At 38.4% G+C, this 17120-nt stretch overlaps 1 pseudogene; it reads right to left on the bottom strand.

Annotated features, from left to right (window-relative positions):
• The window catches only part of LOC121030359 (aldehyde oxidase 4-like), a 76849-nt pseudogene that overhangs the window by 19092 nt on the left and 40637 nt on the right, over positions 1–17120 (bottom strand).

Below are 17120 nucleotides of genomic sequence, written 5' to 3'. Positions count from 1 at the left end.
AAAGAACACAGTTGCTAGGCTGACGGTAAGGTGCTACACTTTTCTATAGTGGAGAGGATGGGCACTAATCTTACCTGAATCATTTTGATATGATGGCCTTGTCCCATTTCACAGCCACCATGAGTCACCAGGACAGAGTCATCAAAACAGATGTGGATTAGAGTGGCAGCCTGGGGGAAATAACTGCACCAGTTTGGAAACTGATATGGCCAAATGTTGCTGAGAGTTTAGCTGAGGTTGCCAGATTAACAGTTTTGCTTTATTGACCCAATGTATCACTGCTCATACTGGAAAAGAAAGCCATTATAGGTGGCAATAGACAACCCCTTTCAATAACTCCCACACTTAAAAACCATAAATGTTGATGTATAAATGGTGGCTCATCTCCCCTCCAACCAGTCTCCTGCATACTGGAGGCCTTGTGTAATTGATTTAGGCCTCTGCAAAGACCCAACTTGCACAATAGTCTATTATTCTTCCCTTGTAGGACATGAAAATTAATTTTAGAGCAAATAGAACCTGTATAAGTAATTTCCAGGCACAAATTGTCTTCGATACTAGAGGAGTTGGAAGATATTGAGATGTTTTAATGGTTTCCAAATGCTGCTGACCCTCAGGATCAGGGTAGGGAAAAAGTATGGGTCCCATTCTGGAAATTCCAACTCAGTAGAAGATTGGAGGAAGGGCCTAAGTATCCATTTTTTAAGCTCCCAGGTGATTTTGGTGCTTGGTCAGATTTGGGATCCATTGATTTAGTCAAAATTCTTCACTTTGCACATGGGGCAATAGAAGCCTAGGGAGGAGGAGAATGGCCAGACTCACATGCCTAGTTTGTAATAGAGTCAAGACTGGAACCCATAACTCTTAGCTTGAGTCCAGTGTTCTCCACACCTATGCCAGGCTGGCTCCTTCAAACTAACAGCTGTTGTCTTTCTCTGGGGCTGGCTGCTCTAGTGGAAGAATCCATAGTCTAGGGACTAGCCATAGGAGGGAGGAGGCTGGACTATGTTGCTGTATTGGGTGGTTCTGCAAGTCACTGTAATTTTTCTTTACAGAAATCCCTCTCATGGGGCGCCTGGGTGGCGCAGTCGGTTAAGCGTCCGACTTCAGCCAGGTCACGATCTCGCGGTCCGTGGGTTCGAGCCCCGCGTCGGGCTCTGGGCTGATGGCTCAGAGCCTGGAGCCTGTTTCCGATTCTGTGTCTCCCTCTCTCTCTGCCCCTCCCCTGTTCATGCTCTGTCTCTCTCTGTCCCAAAAATAAATAAAAGTTGAAAAAAAAAATTAAAAAAAAAAAAAAAAGAAATCCCTCTCATATGCTGGTGCACATGGCCCAGCATCCTGCATGGGCTTCCTTGGGACCTCTACCCCCTGTGTTGATGCCTGTGTCCCTGCTACGAAGCATAGAAAATATCAACTAATTTACCTATGCTATTTCCTGAGTCTGCAACTGTATTCTCAGAACTGTCAAATTCTCTCCAAGAACTTTTAAACTTTCTATTTTCACCTTATGGTAATTTAACAAGAGTAATGGATAACCAGATACCAGTGAGTATTGCCACATGCTTTCAGAGCCCATGTTAGATTTTATGGTGATGACTGTATAAGCACCAAGTAGGACTACTTTAATAATGGGGTATATTAGAGATGATAAGAGGTGGGACAGTGAGTCATCACACCATACAGAGGCATTTGGGATAAAGACTTCAAAATGCCTTGTGCAGCAGCAGCTAGAACTACCATCATTTTATGAGTGAGGATGTAGTTTTAAAGAAGCAACATCATCTACTACATTAAGTTAACATTACTATTTTCTTACTGGCATTTATGATACTATTTTTAGGTAATTTCCAATGTTGTTTGTATTTCATAAGGGCCTAAGAGCTATAAGAAGTTTATTCCTTGCTTTGAGTTTATACACAGATAAAAAATATATTAAAATAAATAATTTAAGTGGTCATTGAGAATCTACAAAATTTTTTTTCCTTTAAAGGGGGTCTGCATATTATTCTGACTTGAGAAACGCTACTTGGGGGAAACAGCACCTACTCCCAGAAGTGCAGCCTTCGCCTCCTGGCCTTCTCCTCTCTCCCTCTCATTTTGCTTTTTGCCTTGTTAGTGGACCCCAAGGGAGAGTGTGTGCAGAAGATAACTAGGTAAGAGACAGCTTGGCCACACCTCATTCACACCATGAAGGAGGCCTCCCATCTTCCTTCCTTGGCATGGGTTGGTTAAGAGGACATTTCAGAGATCGATGGGGATGGAAGCAAAAAAATAGAAGAATCAGAAACAGAACTCTATGAGAAACTGTTAAAGATGAAACTAAAGAGAAGGCACAGCAGTCACTGAGCTTTAATATAGTAACTTCAAATTCCTGTGTGAATGGGGCAGGTCTGTCTGTTCTCTTGTGTTTCTTCAAATGACCCCACTGCTGCCACTAAGAATTTAGGAAGGACAGAAAGAGATCCTCTTATTTCCCCCAATTCTCTCATGGATTTGAAATTAGACCTCAAACCCCAATACTCATGTCTAGGGCTCTGCTCTAGGTCAGACCCCTTGAGCTGGACTTTATCTGCTCATCATTTTCGAGTCCCTGGTAGTGTGTTGCACCAGATTTACCCTGATACCTGTGGTCCCCAATGCTTGCCTAAATCCACTTTGTTTCCTGCTTTAGGAAACCTCCCCAGTTTCTTCTTTCTCCCCACAGGGGACCATCCCCAGTTGCATACAGTTGCCATTTTCAGACAGTCAGTCCTGTGGAAAACTGTTTCTGGTGAGAAGAAGACACCTCTCTCAACCTCACCTGACTGTAGTCGGCCACAGGGACCCAGTGGTAAATTTTCTGGGGACCATGGCAAGCTTCCTCTTCTTCCAGGAGTTCTTTTTGTTAAATTCCTTCACAGTGCGTTCCCTACCATAGGATGAAGATTTCTCCAGACATTCTTTCCAACATCTTCACAAGGGCTCTGGATTAAATGTCTGCTTATAAATTGTTTTGCTAATCCTTTTATACATGTTCATTTCTTTAACCTGAGAGACAATAACATGGATTTTAAGGGTATATGCTTAGTCTATTACAAAGCATACATTTTTGTTATACACCTGATATGAAGAAAGTTTTTCTAAAAAATGGCTGTAAATACGCAAGTGCAAGTATACATGTATAAACATAACAATTATAACAATAATTATACTAACAGTAGAAACTACTGGTGAACACTTCATATGTTCCATATCTCAATTAACTTCACCATAATTCTGAGAAATAGCAGGTACCAACTATTATGAGCCCTGTCACAAGTTTTGTTAGTGGTGAGACAAAATTTTGACTCAAAATTATTCTACTCACACACAACATTTCAAGTTCAAATTAGCTCCACAAAATCTTGAACTGTGGTAGAATGTTTGCATAAATGGCAATCATTCCATTCTCTGTATTCATGCCTTTAGGTGGTTTCACCCTGACTCTGGGATTGGCCATATGACTTGCTTGGGCCAAAGGGACAATACATATTAACATAGGCAAACACTTGAAAAGGGATTGTGCATTAGGGCTGGCCACATTCTTGCCACTCTTGGGAACTCTGTAACTACTACCATAAGAACTATTCTGGGTTAGTCTCCTGGAGGATGAAACTCTGAAGTTGACATGATCCTTCCCAGTTGAGATCTCTCCTAGACTAATCAGCCCAGTGATCACCAGACATGTAGGTAAAGCTGTCTTAGACCATAAAGCTGCAGTGGAGCTGGCCCAGAAGAGCTACCCAGCTGACCTTCAGAACCAGAGGAAATGCTTTCTGTTGTTTTAAGTCCATTACATTTTGTGGTTGACTTGTTAATATCAAAAGCTGATACACAGTGTACTTTATTTCTTTGAATCTGTTTAGAAGCCAATATAATGCTATATGTCAATACTCAAGATATATTTGAACCAGTGATGTCAAAGTTTTGTTAGGGGGTTCTGACTTACTACCTCTTCAGGTGGTAAGTTATGCTGAGAAGCCACAGCAGTTATGTAAGCTACCACTATCACTGAGCCTTGGGGAAGCCAAATCCTCGAAGGCAGTGTTGGATGGCAATTTGTTTTGCAAGGCCTACCCTGGCACCGAAAATTGTGAATATAATATGAATTTTCAGATTTCATCACAATGAACTTTGTTACCTGAATTAAAGCAAAACAAAACTTCTCATCTATCAAATATTCAAAACCACTTAACCAAATTTTATCTCTAACTAGAATTCTTCACAGAATTTATCTACTTTATATGATAAATATTCATATGAATAAAGTATGGCACATACAGCTCAACTGGTAACCTATGGAAAAGGCATATTTCTTACTGACTCAGATTCATAAAGAGTGCATCCGCTGTTAATACTCACATCAGCAGCTTTGATGACACCATTGTTGATGAATCCAGTCTGCAAAGTGATATCAGTAAAATCACCTTCTCAATACAACCATGCTTCTAAACAAACACATCTGATCACAGTTGTCAGTCTACCTAACTTATGAACATGATTTGATGTGACAGTTACTTGGAGGGACATGGAAGCTGATGCCCCATTTGACTAGGATTCCAGCAGAAAGTCTTGATCATTTTTAGACAGCATCCAAATACTCCTTGCAAGTGGTGTGGAATTTGGTAATTGTCTTTACTGTTGGTTGGTTATCACTGAACAATGTTTTAGGCATTTCCTAAAAGTTTTGATCTCACTCATTTTGTATTTTCTGAGGAATGGGTGGTGGCCACCAGTTATCAGCATGTCATCATCACACTCTAGAAAAGACCAATTGGGTGGCCAGCCCTAGGGGAAATGACTCTGTTAATATGCGGGATGCTTCATAAATTGTAGAAGCAAAGAGATGGGGGAAGGGGGCTTGAGATAATCAGGCTTAGTGGTTTTCAATGGGGGTAGTCACATGCTTTAAACAACAATTTAAAAGTTTGTGGGGACATTAAAATTCACAACAACTAAAACACCCCATGCCTACTATTATTATTCTGGTTTAGTCATATCTAAGAATTTATATATCCAAATTATACATTATTTCGTTATAAGTTACTTTCTTTTAATTTTTTACACAACATTAAGGCATTGTGTGATTATTTTGCAGTTATGTGTATAAGCAGGTTATATTATTATGAACTTTACTTTGGGATATTAAAAGGGGCATTAAAACACCATAGGAGGATGTGAGGCTGGAAAGGTTGAGAACCAATGATTTGTTGAACTCAGCCTCCTTTGCATTCAGGCTCCTTGTTCATAGAATGCCCATTGAGGGCACCTCTGGCTTCTGAGGGGATACTCCCAGTGCCTGCAAATTTATAATTATAAGGCAACATTTTCTATTGTTGCAAAGTGCCAATGAATTAAGGTGTTCACAGTTTTTCTTTCTGTAGTGGTAGCCTGGGACAAGTTAAGTTTGTCTTGAATATTTAGTGAAGTTTGGTAGTTACAAGGTTCACAAAAGTCATGGCTATTCCTGTGTCTGTTTATTCCATCTGCATGATGCAGAGGCTAAGTGAACATTCCCAGGAGCAGCAGACCCTAGTGTATTTCATGACAAAACATGTTCCCTGTAAGGTTAGGGTTTTGATGCTCCCTCTACTCAGATAATTTCAGCTTGATTTATTTTAATGATTTAAATGATTTAAATGATTTAATGATTTAAAACATAAACATTTTGGGGCGCCTGGGTGGCTCAGTTGGTTAAGCGGCTGACTTCGGCTCAGGTCATGATCTCATGGTCCGTGAGTTTGAGCCCTGCATCGGGCTCTGTGCTGACAGCTCAGAGCCTGGAGCCTGTTTCAGATTCTGTGTCTCCTTCTCTCTGACCCTCCCCCGTTCATGCTCTGTCTCTCTCTGTCTCAAAAATAAATAAAACGTTAAAATAAATAAATAAATAAATAAATAAATAAATAAATAAACATTTTAAAGAATTAAAGTCAATGAAAAAGTAATACATGTTACATCTGAGTCAAAACTTATAGTGATTACATCTATTTTACACAAAAATCTTGTAAGACCGGTAGATTACTTTCACCAATTTGTGGGTGAGGAAACTGAGGGGGCTTGTCAAGGTGACCTTGTGAGTGAGTGGCAGTTCAAGAGCAGGGCTTGAACACAGATCTTCTGGCTCAGGTCCAGCGTTCTTCACCACATGCTAAACATACCCTTTGGAGATGAGAGTCTATGACCAGTGGGACAAAAGCAAGCTGTGGTATAGGACTAGAAGGACATGATGGCATTGGCACAGCCAGGACTGCTGACAGTCACAGCTGTTATGGTGACTCTTACTTGTTGGTGGACCATGGCACTGACAGCTCCTAGCGATGGGGTTTTGGAGTGGTGGGGTCTGGAGCTGATGGCCAAGAAGTGATTTTTTAGACATCTTTGATGCAAAAAGGTGATTTTATTAAAGCATGGGGACAGGACTGGGGTTGTGAAGAGTGATTGGTTATATACTATGGAGTTATGGGAGGTAAAGGCAAAAGAGAGGCCTCCAGAAGGACTTTCATATGCTAAAGAGGACTCAGAAGATACCGGAGGCCTTGCTATTGTCAAGCTAAAGTTATTTTCCCTCTGGTAAGGCATTAACATTAAGACAGTAGGGAGTTCTGGAGAAATGGTCTGCTCTGTATTTGCCTAAAGTATTTATAAATGGGCTGCAGGTTATAAGAAAACTTAATTTTATCTACCATTTCCTTCTTAACTTAAAAAAAAGTTTTTTTAGGGGGGCCTGGGTGGCTCAGTCGGTTGAGCGACCAACTTCAGCTCAGGTCATGATCTCACAGCTCGTGAGTTTGAGCCCTGCGTCGGGCTATGTGCTGACAGCGTGGAGCCTGGAGCCTACTTCAGATTCTGTATCTCTCTCTCTTTCTGCCCCTAACCCACTCGCATTCTGTCTCTCTCAAAAGTAAATAAAACATCAAAAATTTATTTTTTTAATTTTTAATGTTTATTTACTTTTGAGAGAGTGAGAGACAGAGCACAAGTGTGGGAGGGGCAAAGAGAAAGGGAGACACAGAATCCGAACAGGCTCCAGGCTTTGAGCTGTCAGCACAAAGCCTGATGCTGGGCTTGAACCCACAGATCATGAGATCATGACCTGAACTGAAGTTGGATGCTTAACTGACTCAGCCACCTAAGTGCCCCCATTTCCTTCTTATCTTTGTTTCCCACATCACTATGGAGGGGAGGGTAATGTTGGGGCTCCAGGAAACTGAGTCTATAGGTTTCTGGAGATTAGGCTATTGATAAGATAGCCTTTTTCTTGTAATCTACTAAGACATTTGTAAACTGATGGAGACTCATGTCCTGCATGATTGTGATCTCTATCAGTTAACCATTTGTTTTCTCCTTTCCTTTGTTCTTAGGCAGCCAGGAGTGTCTGAGGAATGTCACACATAACCCTTGCCTTATGCTCCCTCCTCACTAGCAGAGCAGGCTTGGTTACTCCAAACACTCCTCCAGTTCTTTCCATGTGGCAGGTGATTCTACTCCTTGGAACGTTTAATGCTGCAGCCACAAATTCCTGCAAGAGGTTGAGTCCCCAAAGCCACATAAGTACAATTTAATAGTTTATTTCCTCACCCATGTACCATTATCTAGCCCTCTGCCTAGTCAAAGAAACTCAGTTATTTAGCACTTAGAATATTTACAAATTTGTGCAACCATCACCAAAATCTAATTTTAGAACATTTTAAGCATCCTGAAAGAAACCTGGATCTACCAAGCAGTGACTCCTTATCTTCCTCCAGTCCCCTAGTATTAGACAACTACTAATCTACTTTTTGTCTCCATAGATTTGCCTGTTTGGAACATTTCATATAAATGTAATCTTACAATATGTGGTCTTTTGTGGTCTGGCTTCTTTAACTTGGCATAATGTTGTCAAGATTCATTCATGTTTGTAGCATGGAATAGTACTCCATTCTTTTTTATGGCTGCATAATATTCCAAAGTAGAGATATACCATATTTTGCTTACCCATTCATCAATTGATGAACATTTGGGTTGTTTCTACTTTTGGCTATTCGTGTATAAATTTTTGTGTGGACACATGCCTTTAATTCTCTTGGGTAGATACCTAGTTATGGAATTGTTGGGTTATGTAGCCACTATCTTTAACATCCTTAGAGACTGCCATGGTATTTTCCAAAAATGGCTGTGCCATTTTGGCACATGTATGAAGATTTCAATTTCTCCACATCTTTATCAATAGTTATTACTGTCTTATGATTTATACTCATTCTAGTGCATGTGAAGTTTGGCACATGTATGAAGATTTCAATTTCTCCACATCTTTATCAATAGTTATTACTGTCTTATGATTTATACTCATTCTAGTGCATGTGAAGTTGTATCTCACTATAGTTTTGATTTGCATTTCTCTGGTGACTAAGGCTGTGGGCATCTTTTCATGTGCTTGTTAGTCATTCTTAGACCTTCTCTGTTTATACAAATCCTTTATTGGGACTGCTTTTGATACTGACCCAGGTTCTGGGCTGTGAGCTGTGACTGTCCTGTGCCCCAGTTACCCCTGGGAAATGCCTCATGAAGTTGACTAATCATACCTTAGAAGGTATTGTTGGTAGGCAGCAATGGTGACCTGGGACATACATGTTATCCATTTGGAGCCCAGAGCTACATACTCTGTCAAAAGAGACTTCAGAGGTGATCTTTATCATCTCCTTCAATTTATAGAAAAAGATATTGGTGCTTGGCAGCTTGTGGGAGATCACATGGCTTTTTAGGGGCAAAGCCATAACTCCTCACTCCTATGCTGTTCCAGTTTAAAACTTGTAACCACAGAGGCCCCAGTCACATCCCAGGTCAACATCAGTCCTCTCAGCCTTTCATTTTGCCTTGAAAAGCAGCTTCCTCCTCGCATTGAGTCTATCCATCCCTTTAGGACCCCAAAGCACCAACTCACTCTGCTCCACCAGGAAGCCATCAGCTTTCCCCCTCAGTGATGCTCTTCATTACTCCTCCTCCCAGTATAAATATTTAAATATCCTCCTGTGCCAGGCACAATTCTAGGCCCAACAACTCCACATTTCAGAAGAGGGGAATTTCAGAGAATCCTTTACTTGCCTAGGTGCAGCCATGCCTTATATCTCAACCACTGGACTAGGATTGGAAATCATCTGCTACTGCACAAGAAATGCAATCGCTTTACTGGTGCATCACTAATACATGAAAATATTCAGACAAAGAAGCAACACAAATGAACTACAAAGGGAGATTTAAATATAATACTAAGGCTTTGACCTCCCTGAGATTAGGTTTTTCACCATCAATTGTTATAAGGGTAAGATAAATCTTGCCCTAAATTTTGGAAGGTAGCAAAATATTTTCCCTTTCAGGGAAATATTGCCCCATTTTTCTTCATTCTGGACTGCAGCTAATATCAAATACACAGAGCATCGGAGGCATAGAAGTGGAAGGAATCAAAAGTCCTCTAGAGCAGAGTGCCTGGTTGTCAGGGCCTCACAGCCTACCGTCATCTGGAGTCTCATTTTCCAAAAATATCCGGGTACTTGCACATGGCTTGAAAACTGGGTTCCAAGCTGTAACGCCATTTCTTTACCTTCTTCTTTTGGGATAGCCAAGATAGTTTGCATTTCCATGTAAAAATTTTCCTGCCCTTCTATGTGGACCTCACCTGTAAGGCATAAACACAGGACAATGTTCAGTTGAAAGTCCCAGACTGGGGGCTCTCAGTGATATTTGGTTTATGGGGAGCAAGTTGCTTTAGTTTGTGGAGAGCTGAACTTTGTATCATTTGGTTAAACCACTTTTTTCTTTATTTTTTTTAATGTTTATTTATTTATTTTTGGAGAGAGGGAGAGGCAGAGAGAGAAAGGAAGAGAGAGAGAATCCCAAGCAGGTTCCATGCTCAGCATGGCCAAGCCTGACCCGGGACTCAATCTCATGACCATGAGATTATGACCTGAGCAGATATCAAGAGTCAGATGCTTAAGCAGCTGAACCACTCTGGTGCCCTTAAACTACTTTTTTCTAATTAATCTTCATTGTGCACAAACAGCTGTATGACCCTGGGTCTTTCCCTTCCTCTCTCTTAGCCTCAGTTTCCTCATCTGTCAAGTGGGATGGTGAGATCCATGATGTGCTGGACTTGAGCATACAGACAAACCTGGCCACATATCCAGGCACTGTCATCTCTTTGTTCGGTGACTTTGGCCAAGGTATTAAACTGTCATTTCCTCCTCTGTAAAATCAGGGTGGAGGTGGGTTAATAATAATATGTACCTCAGTTAGGTGATATTAGAATTATTGAATCAAAGAAGATAAGTAGTTGTAAAAGGACACAAAGATTTAAAATGGCAAAGCTGAGGGGGCGCCTGGGTGGCTCAGTCAGTCTTGCAGGTCATGGGTTTGAAGCCTGAGTCATGGGTTTCAGGCTCAGGTCATGGTCTCGCACTTCATGGGTTTGAGGCCTGAGTCAGGCTCAGTGCTGACAGTGCAGAGCCCAATTGGGACTCTCTTTCTCCCTCTCTCTCTTCCCCCTCCTGCCTCTCACTGTCTCTCTCAAAATAAATAAATAAACTTAAAAAAGAAAAGGCAAAGTTGAGGTTGTTTCTTTCCCTAAAACCATCCAGCTCTTGCTGGTTTAGCTGATACTTTGACTTACCCAGTACATCCTTATCCTTACCATTTTGTAGGTTATACCAGAAGAGGCATTTGGCCCTAGTTTAAATACTTGGAAGGCATTTTTACTTTAAAATGAAATAAAATACTAAATACTTCAGTATTTTCACTTTAAAACTAGCCAGTGTATGTCAACTGTAATTCAATTAAGAATAGCAACAACAACAAAAATTAGCCAAAAGATTCCTGTGCTGTTGAAATAAGTGAAGAGTTATTTTTGCCAGGAGTCAAAGGATTTCTTGAAATTATTTTGGGGCAACAAAATGTGAGTCATGCAAAATGGTCCAAAAAAAAAAAAAGCATTCTTCCAGATTTTAGCAAAAGACTAAAAGCTTATAGAACTCTCCATTCTAGTTATTTAGAAGAGGGTACTAGGTTCTGTGAAAATTACTATTTTCTTTTACCTAAGACCAATAGTAATTCTCTTAGGAAATAACTGTGCTTCTCAACCCTGGTTACACATTAGAGTCATCTGGGGAATGTTTAGATAAATACTGATGCTCTCATCCTGTACTCCAGTTCTGATTTCATTGGTCTGAGATGGGATTTTGGTATTGGTATTTAAAAAATATATATACTAACTAGGTCTTTGCCAGTGTAGTAAGTCAAAGCAGACAAAGAAAGAAATAAATTATAGTATCAAGATTGGAAAAGGTAAATAAAACTGTCATGATATGTTTGTGTGTACAGAAAATTGAAGAGAATCTATAAGACTATTAAAACAGTAAGTGCATTTAGTAAAGTTCTTAGATATAAGGTCAGTATATAAAAGCTAATTGTGTTTTTATGTATTAGACACAAGCAAGTAGAAAATTAAATAAAAATATCATTTAAAACAGCATTATAAAACACCAAATACTAGGTATAAATATTAGAAAGGATGTGCAAGATCTCTACATAAAAACTGCAAAGTTACTGAGAGAAATTAAAGTAAATCTGAGTAAAAGGTGGTATCTATCATATTCATGGATTTAAATGTAATACTGTTAAGATTTTGAGTCTCTCAAGTTGATTTTGTTTCAATGCAATACAAGTCAAAATCCCAGCAAGTTATTTTTAGTAAAAATTGATGAACTGATAAATGTATATGGAAATGCAAAGAACCTAAAACAGCTAAGGTCATATTGAGAAAGAAGTAGGAAAATGACATTATACTCTCAGATTTCAAGACTTACTATAGAGTTATAGCAAGTAAGACAGTGAGGTCTATTACAAATACAGATAAACAGATGAATGGAATATCAGTTCAGAAATAGAACAACACATATGTAGACACATGGAAAATAATAAAAGCTGCACTGCAATTCAATAAAGGAAAACATAGTTTTAATAGATGGTGTTAGGTCAATTGGATATACACTTGAACAAAATTGAAACTTGACCCCTGCATCATGCCATATAGAAAAATTAATTTGAGATGGATCAGAGACCTAAACATCAAGGCTAAAGCATTTTATCAAGCTTCTAGGACAAAACAGAAAAATATCTTCATAACCTTTGGATAGGCAAGAATTTCTTCATGGGCACAACAGCATTAACCATTAAGAAAAGACTGATAAATTGTACTTCATTAAAATCAAGAACTTTTGTTGATGAAAAAGAATTGTGAAGACAGTGAACATGCAATCCACAGGCTGGGAGAAGATATGTATGATACTTCTAATCAACAAAGAACTTACACCAAAAACATAGAAACTTTCTATTAATTTGTAAGTAAATCAATTACTTATTATATTAGTAATTACATTAAAAATAATTATATATAACTACAGCAATATAATTATAATATTAATTTAATGATCACTTTTAGTTAATTAAAAAAACAGGCAAAAGGCTTGAACAAATATCTCATAAAAGAGAATATAAAAATGGTCAATACACATATGAGAAGGGTTCAGTATCAACAGTCATGAAAGAAATTTAATTGAATCCACAATGAGATACTACTTCATCAGATTAGATAAAACTAAAAAGACTGATAGCAACAGAACAATGCAATTCTCATAATTGCTAATAAGAGTATAACTGGAATATTTTTTTTTCAATATTTGGCATTAACTACTAAAGGTAAACATATAAAAACACTATTATTTGGCATTTCTACTCCTGGGTATATTTCATTGGAAATGAGTGCTTATGTTCACAAAAAGATATGTATAAATTATAGAAATTTTATTAATAACATACTCAAGTTGAAAATAGCTCAGTAGTGCATCAGTAGTAGAATGGATAAATAAATTGTGGAATATTTATATAATGGAATACTCCTGTATAATGAAGAAGAACTACTACCGATCTGTGCAACAACATGGGTGAATTTTCCACACTCAATGTTGAATAAAAGAAGTAGGCACAAAGAAAGTTATATTATAAGATTTCATTAATATGAGGTTCAGAAGAGGTAAAACTTTGGAAGGGTTACTGACTGAGAAGGAGCAAGAGGAAGCTTTCTGGGGGTGCTGGAAGTGTTCTAAATATGTTTTTATTAAGAAAGGATGCTGAATTTTGTCAAATGCTTTTTCTGCATCTATTGACAGGAGCATATGGTTCTTATCCTTTCTTTTATTAATGTGGTGTATCACATTGATTGATTTGCAAATATTGAACCAGCCCTGCAGCCCAGGAATGAATCCCACTTGATCATGGTGAATGATTCTTTTTATATATTCTTTTTGTGGGGTCTACATCTGGTTTGGGAATCAAGGTAATGCTGGTTTCATAGAATGAGTATGGAAGTTTTCCTTCTGTTTCTATTTTTTTGAATACCTTGAGAAGGATATGTATTAATTCCACTTTAAATGTCTGGTAGAATTCCCCAGGGAAACCATGTGGCCCAGTACTCTTATTTGTTGGGAGATTTTTGATAACTGATTGAATTTCTTCACTAATTATGGGTGTGTTCAAATTTTCTATTTCTTCCCATTTGAGTTTTGGTAGTGTGTGGGTGTCTAGGAATTTGTCCATTTCTTCCAGGTTGTCCAGTTTGCTGGCATATAATTTTTCATAATATTCTCTGATAATTGCTTGTATTTCTGGGGGATTGGTTGTGATAAATCCATTTTCATTCATGATTTTATATATTTGGGTCCTCTCTCTTTTCTTTTTGAGAAGTCTGGCTAGGAGTTTATCAATTTTGTTTATTTTTTCAAAAAACCAACTCGTAGTTTCATTAATCTGTTCTACTGTTTTTTTGGATTCTATATTGTTTATTTCTGCTCTGATATTTATTATTTCTCTTCTTCTGCTGGCTTTGGGGTTTCTTTGTTGTTCTGCTTCTAGTTCCTTTAGGTGTGCTTTTAGATTTTGTATTTGGGATTTTTCTTGTTTCTTGAGATAGGCCTGGATTGCAATGTATTTACCTCTTAGGGCTGACTTTGCTGCATCCCAAAGGGTTTGGATTGTTGTTTTTTCATTTTCATTTGTTTCCATATATTTTTAAATTTCTTCTTTAATTGCCTGTTTGACTCATCTATTCTTTAGTAGGATGTTCTTTAACCTCCATGTGTTTGAAGGTTTTCCAAACTTTTTCCTGTGGTTGATTTCAAGGTTCATAGCATTGTGATCCCAAAGTGTGTATGGTATGATATCAATTCTTTTATATTTATTGTGGGCTGTTTTGTGACCCGGTATGTGATCTATCTTGGAGAATGTTCCATGTGCACTTGAGAAGAATGTGTATTCTGCTGCTTTAGGATGAAAAGTTCTAAATATATCTGTCAAGTCCATCTGGTCCAGTGTATCATTCAGGGCCATTGTTTCTTTATTGATTTTCTGTCTAGATGATCTGTCCATCCCTTTAAGTGGAATATTAAAGTCTTCTGCAATTACCACATTCTTACCAATAAGATTGCTTATGTTTGTGATTTATATATTTGGGTGCTTCCGAATTCAGTGCATAAACATTTATAATTGTTAGCTCTCCTTGATGGATAGACCCCGTAATTATGATATAATGCCCTTCTTCATCTCTTGTTACAGCCTTTAGCTTAAAATCTAGTTTGTCTGGGGGTGCCTGGGTGGCTCAGTCAGTCGGGCAACCGACTTCGGCTCAGGTCATGATCTTGCAGTTTGTGAGTTCGAGCCATGTGTCAGGCTCTGTGCTGATAGCTCAGAGCCTGGAGCCTACTTCGGATTCTGTGTTTCCCCCCTCTCTCTACCCCTCCCCTGCTCACACTCTGTGTCTCTCAATAATAAATAAACATTAAAAAAATTAAAATCTAGTTTGTCTGATATAAGTATGGATACTCCAGCTTTCTTTTGACTTCCAGTAGCATGATGGTTCTCCAACCCCTCACTTTCAATGTGAAGGTGTCCTCAGGTCTAAAATGGGTCTCTTGTAGACAGCAAATAGATGGGTCTTGTTTTGTTTTTGTTGTTGTTGTTGTTGTTGTTTTAATCCATTCTGATACTCTATGTCTTTTGATTGGAGCATTCAGTCCATTTACATTCAGTGTTATTAGTGAAAGATATGGATTTAGAGTCATTGTGTTATCTGTAGCTTTCATGTTTGTAGTGATGTCTCTGATACTTTGTGGTCTTTGCAACATTCCCCAGAGTCCCCCTTAGGATCTCTTATAGGGCTGGTTTAGTGGTGATGAATTTCTTCAGTTTTTGTTTGTCTGGGAAAACCTTTATCTTCTTCTATTCTGAATGACAGGCTTGCTGGATAAAGAATTCTTGGCTGCATATTTTTTCTATTCATCACATTGAAAACTTCCTGCCACTCCTTTCTGGCCTGCCAAGTTTCATTAGATATGTCTGCTACTACCCTTATGTGTCTACGCTTTTAGGTTAAGGCCCGTTTATCCCTAGCTGCTTTCAGAATTCTCTCTTTATCTTTGTATTTTGCCAGTTTCACTATGTCATGCAGAAGATTGATTCAAGTTATATCTGAAGGGAGTTCTCTGTGCCTCCTGGATTTCAATGTTTGTTTCCTTCCCCAGATTGGGGAAGTTCTCAGCTATGATTTTTTCAAGTATACCTTCAGCCTCTTTCTTTCTCTCTTCTTCTTCTGGAACTCCTATGATATGGATATTGTTCTATTTCTTTGACTCACTTATTTCTCTAATTCTCCCCTTGTGGTTCAGAATTTTTTATCTTTTTCTCAGCTTCATCTTTTCCCATAATTTTATCTTCTATTACACTTAATCTCCCTTCTGCCTCTTCAGTCCTTGCTGTCACCACCTCTAGTTTATTTTGCACCTCATTTATAGCATTTTTAAATTCATTATGACTATTTTTTAGTTCCTTGATCTCTGTAGCAATAGATTCTCTGCTGTCTTCTATGCTTTTTTTTTCAAGCCCAGCCATTAATCTTATGACTATTATTCTAAATTGTTATTCAGTTATATTGTTTATATCTGTTTTGATCAATTCTTCAGCTGTCATTTCTTCTTGGAATTTCTTTTGAGGAGAATTCTTCCATTTCATCATTTTGGCTAGTTTTCTGTCCCCTACATGTTTTAAAAGCTTGTTATGTGTCCCGTACCTGCAATCACTACTATATTAAAGAGGGGTCATACACTGCCCAGGCCTTGGCCCTTCATGAGGTGTTTTTTGGAGTGTTACTTGCTCTCTGTTGTGACTGTTGTTACTTTATCCCTACTCCTAGTCATGTTTTGGACCCTCCACCAGGTGTTCTTTGATTTGTTCATTGAGGTAACCCTGGAAAGGAAAACAAACAAACAAAAAACAAACAGAAAACAAAAACAAGTAAACACACACACACACACACACACACACACACACACACACACAAACCAAAAACAAAAATCAGAAACACCAACTACAAGTAAACAACAGGGTAGAAGTGGTGCTGATGGACGAGGCCTTATTCCATGCAAAGGAAGAAATGACAGGAGCAGGAAAAAAGAAAAAAAAAAATTGACCGGACAGAGAAACTATATGGCTTAAGCCAGAGAAAGGAAAATAAAGAAGGAGGTGTAGTCAGAGAAAGACAAATATCATATGACTTCACTCATATGAGTACTTTAAGACATAGAACAGATGAACACAAGGGAAGGGAAGCAAAAATAATATAAAAACAGGGAGAGGGGACAAAACATAAGAGACTCTTAAATATGGAGAACAAACAGAGGGTCACTGGAGTGGTTGTGGGAGGGGGGATGGGCTAAATGGGTAAGGGGCACTAAGGGATCTACTCCTGAAATCATTGTTGCACTATATGCTAACTAACTTGGATGTAAATTAAAAAAAAAAAAAAAATATATATATATATATATATAGGAGGTGTAGAGCATGTATCAAGAGAATAGATTAAATCTGTCTGCTTAAACAAACCAACAACCAGAGTAACCAGACTAGAGGAGGGAAGAGATAAGAAGGAGAAAAGGAAGGAAGAATATATCTATATAATAAGAATTGTCCGAGAATTAAACCAGGCAAAGCAACAGTGCTGGTCTGGAGGAGGGGCTGTCTGGTTC

The sequence above is a fragment of the Herpailurus yagouaroundi genome, unplaced genomic scaffold, assembly GCF_014898765.1.
Source record: "Herpailurus yagouaroundi ecotype Mexico unplaced genomic scaffold, PumYag 140, whole genome shotgun sequence".
Lineage (NCBI taxonomy): Eukaryota > Metazoa > Chordata > Mammalia > Carnivora > Felidae > Herpailurus > Herpailurus yagouaroundi.
Note: the sequence above shows the minus strand (reverse complement) of the source record. Positions and strands in the feature narration are given on the sequence as shown.